Consider the following 8,681-nt stretch of genomic DNA (forward strand, 5'->3'; position numbering starts at 1 on the left):
CGTCACATAAAACACTAATCATATTCTTCTTAACACAAAACAACCACAGTTAACAAGAATCAACGCTCAAAAATAAAATTTGTAGCAATTTTGAATCTTACATGCGAATCGCATACACATACTGTTGTGTCACCATGAATTGAATCGGCGCGTGATCGTTACCGCTCTGATACTATGTTGAGATGTAGAGAGAAAGAGAGAGAGACGAGACAAGAGACACACCATATACGCTCCCGAACACTGAATCATATTGAGGACAAGATACAAATATATAGGTGAGACCAAGTTCAGTAGAGTGAGCCATATATAGCTCCAACAACAATGATTATTCTTGGTGATACCATGATGTTGTTTCGTTGATACCATGGCTATTCTCGCTGATACCATGATTTTGTTTCGTTGATACAATGATTATTCTCGGTGATACCATGATGCTTTTCGTTGATACCATGATGATTTATTTATTTTTATTGATACAATGATGATGTTTTGTTAATACTTTGATGATATTCATTGATATTTCTACGTTGATGATAAATATCGTTTTATGTAGTATATACACATGTCATTTATATCACGTAATCACGCATCTTGAACTTTTACGTTCATACTTTATGTACACATATGTTGTCGTGCGTATATATGTTGTCAAAAGAGTGGCGTAGCGAACCATCTCTTATGGCATTGTGAATGTAATTATTTCACTAATGATGCTGAAAATTTTCATGACTATGTTTTTTGAGTCTATGATCTATGTACGATTGATCAAAGAATTGATTTCATGAAGACAAACTTGGTGACAATAAAAGATTTATGAAGACATGTTTAGTGATTCCATATTGATGACAACATGAAGACATGTTTGGTGATGCAATATTGATGATAACATGAAGACATGTTTGGTGATGCCATATTGATGACAAGCTACACAACAGATTGACGGAGACACTTTTGATCACGAGCTAATCGATAGTTTTTACACCTCTTTATTTATTTTTTGTATTCATTATTGTATTTGATAGGATAGGAGTGATGTAACTCCTCATAAAACATTCATTGTAAAAGGAGTGATGTAGCTCCTCATAAAATGTTCATTTTAAAAGGAGTGATGTAGCTCCTCATGAACATTTGTACATCAAATGATTTTTATAATATAACGGTGGGTGTAAATAGAGCTGTGGGTTTTACCCTTGATCCCCCTAAGATTTTTTTTCATCCACAGTTAGTGACTCTTATTTGAGCGGGGGTGTTGAGCTTATATGTGAAGCTACTCAATATATGGCTTCTCTATATATAGCACCCAGGTCCCCTCTATATCTACATCATCTCATGTGTGTATTCCACAGACTTTGGGCTTCTATTTCTGTGCTCTCTCTTTATCTCTCAACAACTTGTGTGTAGTGGAAATTAGCATGAACATAGTGAGCATTTCATTATAATAGATTCCTAATGAGCATAACAACAGTTCTTGGGTGAAGAGAGCAACAAAACACATAATACCTACTTAGAGAGCATGAACAATACTTCAGAAGAGAGAGAAATTAAGCTATTGACAATAGTTGAGGACTGGATTTACATGGAGCCGGTCCCCCCTCCAAAAGGCTTTGTAATATAGGTTTCTCCATCAAGAGAGTCATTTTACAATACAATTTTTTGTGTTCCTTCAATACTAGCTAGTGCAATGATGATGGAAGCTTCAAGCACTAAGCAAAACACTTATAAAACGCAACATCAATTCCATCACGGTCTCAGGCCCAAGACCTCACACACCTTCGAAGGTGGTGAGAGCTAGCGGGGTATGAGAGTAGATTGAGAGGAAGAAGGAGTAGTCTTACAAGAAAGATGTACATCTCCTCACATAATCACTCATATTAGCATATCTTAGCTTAGTAGAGGAAATGAGCATGCATTGAAGCTTGGCTCTTGGATGGATTTGCATCACAAAGCCAAGAGTTGTTGGTGTAGGCCTCCCTTCTCACAACCTTGGAGTAGGTGATAAGCTTTCCTTTAAAGCTTGAGAAGAAGAGAGAGTCTTCTTGCTTCACACATGAGCTTGTGTGAGTGTGTGTGGAATAATGACTTGAGATAATCAGCCCCCTCTCTCTCTTGGTCGACCCCTTATGCTACCACCCCATTGGAACTCTCTAGTCTTAGCCAATAGGATTAACGGAGTATAAATGATAGCCTTCTGACATGTGTCCCCCTTTCCCTTTTTGTGAGAGCTTTAGGTGATTAATTGATGCAACTAAAGTCTCATTGGACCCCTTTGTCTCCTAGTCAATATGAATCAGGCAAGCCATTGGGTTGTTAAATGCTCATTGGATCCCTCAATAGACTTTTCAATAATCTTCTAGAGAGCTTAATTCTTATTGGTTCCTTTATCAAGTGTTTTTAATCTAATTGAAGTATATTTACTCTAGCCTAATTCTCATTGGTCCACCTCCATGGCCATCCGATAGGATTTGAGTACACCTTCTGGGCATCTGGGCTAGGGAGCTGACATGTGTCCCTCATTCCCTTTGTGTAAAGGAGCCTTGTGTGTGTGTGTGTGTGTGTGTGTGTTTCTGTCTCATCCCCTACTTCCAGGGCTCACCCCCTCTTATATAGGAACTATGAAGACTTTTTGAACACATACAAAGCATCCAATTTTGCTAGTGTTTGACCTTTGGACATAACCTTTGAATTTTGGAACCTTAGCATTTTGAAAGTCTTAATGGGCTAAAGCATAGGGTCTTTAAAGCCCATTGTTGCACATTGCTCTTTTATAGATGCCCCCCCCTTTGGATCCCTATTTTCCCTGCTTTGGATCCCTATTGTGGTCGGTCTACCAGCTTAACCAATATTCTAGCTTTTTATCCCCTTGCACTTCACCATATTAAATGATCAGTTTAACATACGAAAATCATTTAGGAGAATTAAATATTAGTTATTATGATACTTCTCAACCAGGTATCAAAGCGTGGTTGCTTTTTCTTCACAAAAATAGAGCGTTTTTTGTCTCGCACAAATGTACCTTGCGAGCGCACAACAAAAATCTGCAATTCAGCAAAATATAAAAGCATCATAACTTTCTGCTTGAAACTCGGATTTCAATGTTTGAAGAGTCGTTATCAAGGTTTTGACACGTTCCGGAGCTGCTGATCATATCAGATTTGTCAAATTCTACACCAAAAGTAACTTGCAAGAAATTGATAACTATTTTCAATACGTTTTCAATTAAAATCATCAAGAGGTATGAGTTTTTAAAATTTCAAATCTATTTGTGTTATGATCTTTAATTTACCTTTCATGCATCATATTCAATTAGATTTGCATAAAGGAACTTGGATCAAGAGTTAATTATGTTGTATTCAATTAGATATCTATATTGATACGTGTTGAGTTTTTTGTTAAATGATTCTTGGATTTAATTTTCATGGATTATATGCAGTTCGATTTGTGTAAAAGAAATAGAGTAAACGTTTAGAATATTGAAATTACAATATCTTTAATTCTTCTTATTGTATAATTCTTGATTTTCTTTTTATAAATCATATGCAATGCGGTTTATATAAAAGAAATTAATTAAAAATTAAGCATGTTAAATTTACATCATCTTCAATTTGCTTTATATATTGAAAGAAGTACATAAATTGATTGATCTCTATACTTATATTTCGTATATATCACATATATTTTGATGCGTATACATCGAGTTACATCAAAGTCATATCACTTGAAATCTTTGTAGTTTGCTTTTTGTTTCGATTGTGTGTAATCTATGATAAAGATCAAATCGAGAGATATATATATATATATTATTGAAATTACTGACAGTTATACATCTTGATAATCTGTGTTGTACTCGAAGATTCACGTTAAAAACTTAGGTTTGAATAATTCTTTTTATTCTTTTCGGATGATTATTAAAGTGTTATGTTTCAATGATTTATATAGTTACATCTCAAATACTTACAATTTAGATGATTTATTTTATAATCTTTAATCAATATCGATACTTATACTTTGAAAGTTCACATTATTTCTCTTCTTTATGAATGTCGATGATTTATCAAAGAGTTATACTTTAACGATTTATTGAGGATTTTTATTTGAATTTTTTTCTCTTTTGATTGTAAAAATCAAAGAGTTGTATTTGAACATTTTAATTTATTGATTTATATCATTTATTTACATATAGATGTGATGATTAGGAGTCATTCTTACTAATCAATCATTATTAAGATGGTTATTACTCCATGGAGTTGTTCCATGATGTGTTTTCATGATGATGATAGAAGTGGTTCGTATTATTCATTCTTTTCTATTTTCTATTTTAAAATGATGATTACTCCATGGAGTTATTCTATGATGCCATCATGCATTTTCATTATGATTACAAGGCGTTCGTATTGACCGTTTGTTACTAAGATTATTATTATTCCATGGAGTTATTCCATGATGCCATAACGCGCTTTATTACATGGAGTAATTCCATGATGTCATGATGCGTTTCCATGATGATTACAAGTTGTTGGTACTGATTGTTCTATTATTGATATGGTTATTATTCCATGGAGTTGTTCCATGGTGCCATGATGCGTTTTCATGATGATGACAAGGCGTTATTATTGATCGTTCATTTCATTGAGATGGTTAGTATTTCATGGAGTTATTCCATGATGCCATGATACGTTTTCACGATGATTACAAGTTATTTGTATTGATTGTTTTTTATAATGCCATGGAGTTGTTCCATGATTCCATGATACGCTTCCATGATGATAAAAATTCGTTCGTACTAATCATTCATCTTGTTGATAAGGTTATTCTTCCATAGAGTTGTTTCATAATTCCATGATACATTTTCTTGATGAATAATTCTTTTTTGTATTGATTGTTTACTATTGAAATGGTTATTCTTATATGGAGTTGTTTATTGATGCCGTGACACATTTTCATAGTGATTAAAACTTGTTCGTACTAGTCGTTTATTACTGATATGATTATTGGTTTATAGAGTTGTTCCATGATGCCATGATACATTTTCTTGATGATTAAATATTGCTCATATTGATTCTTTTTCATTGAGGTGATTATTCTTCCATGGAATTTTTGACATGTTTTGATGATGATTAGAAAGTGTTCATATTGATCAATCGCGCGTCACTAAGACGATTATTCTTTTATAGAGTTGTTTCATGATTTCATGATATGTTAGAAGTCATTTATACTAATCCTTTATCGTTGAGATGATTGTTATTCCATGGAGTTGTTTCATGAGGTCATGATGCATTTTCATGCTGATTACAAATCATTCGTACAGATCATTTCTTATTCACATGGTTATTCTTTCATGGAGCTATAATGTCTTGATGTATTTTCAAGGTGATATTAGAATCCATCCATATTGATTATTTATTACTAAGATGGTTATTCATTTATAGAGTTGCTCCCTGGTGTGAGTATTTTCATAATCATTTTTTACGAAGATAGTTATTTTTTCATGGAGTTGTTCTATAAGATATGCTATATTTTTCATAATTATTAGAAGTCGTTCCTATTTATTTTGTTAGTGAGAATTTTATACATTCGTGGAGTTCTTTTATAATACCATGATACAGTTTCATGATAATAAAGATGGTTTCTTATTGAAATGGTTTTATGTTCCATAGCATTGTTTCATGGATGACTTAGTATAATTGAGATAGTTTTTTGTTAGATAGAGTCATTTTAATACGATGATATTTTTTCATGATGATGATTTATTATGATTGAATTATTATTATTGCATTAGGTCATTTCATTATACCATGTTGTTATTTTAAGCTCATTTGTAATGATTAAGATGACCGTTTTGTGGTTTCGTGATATTGTTTTATGATATTTTGTTATGTTTATTATTCTATATATTTATTTTATGATGCCATGATGTTCTTGCATAATGATTTTTGGTGATCTAGATAGTTTTTACTTCATATAATTATTTCGTGATGATTTCTTGTAATTTCAATGATTTTTTATTTTTATGATGAAAACATCTATTGGAACTTACAATCCCCAACTCAGTTGACATTGAAAAAGCTTAATTTTGATGTGGAATTAAAATCCATTTTCATTCTACGTTCTTTACATGTATCATGGCATACATTTAAGAATGCCACTAGTGTGCAAAAATCTATGGTCCTTGACAGGGATTTCATTGACGTAATCACAATCGTGTGATTATGTTAATAACTATAGTATTTACCCAAGAAAATCACATGATCACATTAATTGTTAACGTGATCTTGATGGTGACCTGCAAAAACCAATAGACACGGTAGGCCCTTCGGGCTTTCCCATCTTCCCGGCGGTGCCCGCCGGGAGAATGGGAAAGCACGGCGGGCTAGAATGTATATAGTAAACTTCTTCTTACTTTGGCATTTTAACTAGGCAAATCCCTGGGGAGTATATCCGAGCACCGGGTATAGTCATCTCCTTGTGAATTGACCTAAGGTTACAGAGTCACAGGTCCTTTTCTTGGGCCGAACGTGATTCTTAATTCAGTAACCACTTCTAAAAATATTTAAATCCTTTATCGAACATAAAGGTACTAAACCAAAAAAATTGAGAATTTGGAGAGTCATGCTCATTGTGACGAAGCCGTTGGTCCATAAAAGGGCTGTAGTTGGTTTTAGAAGATGAGCATATTTAAATAACGAGTTGATAGTCAAGGGTCGGATGTCCTGTACTAGTGTACTGGGTATATAAAGATCCTTGAAGTCTTGCATTTTTCCACATCATAGATTTGAACATTTCCACTGCACAATATGAGAGCTATAATCCTTAATTGGGTGAAAGTAGCTTTTATCTATTGAATTGGATGCATAAGGGGGCTACAATCCTTTATTGGGTACAAGTAGTCCTCATTGCTCAATTGTGTAATTGTATTGAATATTTCATTGCCTTGTTTTATGCATTGCTTTATATAGGGAGTAAATTATGTATTATATTGAAAAGATTGTTAGTGTATGAGATGGTCAATCATCGACATTATTTCTTTCATGTGTGTTTTGAAAATAATTATCATCATTTCAATGTAAATGTTGATGATTCTTTGTAGCATGTGAAAATAGTTGTGTCTTATTGTTTTCAGATGGCAGAGGATATAAAACTAATCATTATATTTATAATTACATTGACAATTTCATATTATTTTTGTTTCCATAATGTCATGTAGAGAGTGCATCGCAATGTGTATGTCCTCTCAGAACATATGTGGTCGATATGTGGAATTGACTAGAGTGCATTGCAAATCTCATCTTGTGTAGATTTGATTTCTTTCTTAGTGATTGTTTTTCTAATCTATTGAAAAGTTTTTTTATTTATTTTAACTGAACATCTAGTTCTTATGTCTGCAGTATTAAATTGATAGTAATGGAGAAACATGTCGGCACCAGTGATACGAAGAAGGCAAAGAATTAAAAAGCCCCTAGCAAACATGGGTTTTGAATCTCAAATCAAAACGATTGTATTTCATCCATTGGAAGTTGTTTAGTAACTTGATCACAACCTCTTTTTGTTTCCATAAATATGATCACTTTACTTCCATCCATCATTCGCTTTAGAATGAGAAAGAGAAATACTCAAAAGCGAATGATGGATGGAAGTAAAGTGATCATATTTCTCTTTCTTATTTCTCTTTCTCATTCTAAGGCGAATGATGGATGGAAGTAAAGTGATCATATTTATGGAAACAAAAAGAGGTTGTGATCAAGTTACTAAACAACTTCCAATGGATGCATTTGCAGCTTGATCTATCCATGATGATAAGAGTCAAGCTGAACGAGATTGGCTTCTTTTTGAATTTAGATCTAGCAATAGCCCTATAATGACAACAATAGATGGATATGAAGTACATAAATCGCAAGAAAGAAAAACAACAACAAAGACGGCACCTACACAACAATGCCAAGCATTCCTTGCAAATTGGAGCACATGTGCTAACGCATCTACGAGCTATTTGTGGTTGTAAGTGTTGAGCTTATATGTGAAGCTACTCAATATATGGATTCTCTATATATGGCACCCAGGTCCCCTCTATATACACATCATCTCATGTGTGTATTCTACACACTTTGGGGTTCTATTTCTGTGCTCTCTCTTTCTCTCTCAACATGGTATCAAAGCAGTACGTTTTTGTTTTCAATTTTTCTCCTGATCGAAAATGATTCTGCAAAAACTACCCGGAATCTGCGTGAGGGACTGGAATCGATGTGGTCTACAACTTTGCAGAAAGAAGTTTTTTCAAATTCTTCACCGATTTTGAGTTATTATTCGCGGACTGTGTACATGCCTGAAAAGCAACTTCCGCTTTTTGTTTTTGATTTTTCTGCTAATTGAAAATGATTTTGCAGAAACTGACCCCTATAGGGACTGGAATCGATGTGGTCTACAACTTTGCAGAAGGAAGTATTTTCAAATTCTGCACCAATTTTGAGTTATCGTTCGCGGACTGCGTACATACCTGAAAAGCAACGTTTGATTTTTGTTTTTGAGTTTTCTCCTGATTGAAAATGATTTTGCAAAAACTACCTGCCAAAGGGACCGGAATCGAAGTGATCTACAACTTTGCAGATGGAAGTTTTTTCAAATTTTGCACCTATTTTGAGTTATCGTTCACGGACTACATACATACGTGAAAAGCAAGTTTCGTTGTA

This window comes from Adiantum capillus-veneris, chromosome 10 (genome assembly GCF_014529385.1).
Source record: "Adiantum capillus-veneris isolate H3 chromosome 10, ASM1452938v2, whole genome shotgun sequence".
Lineage (NCBI taxonomy): Eukaryota > Viridiplantae > Streptophyta > Polypodiopsida > Polypodiales > Pteridaceae > Adiantum > Adiantum capillus-veneris.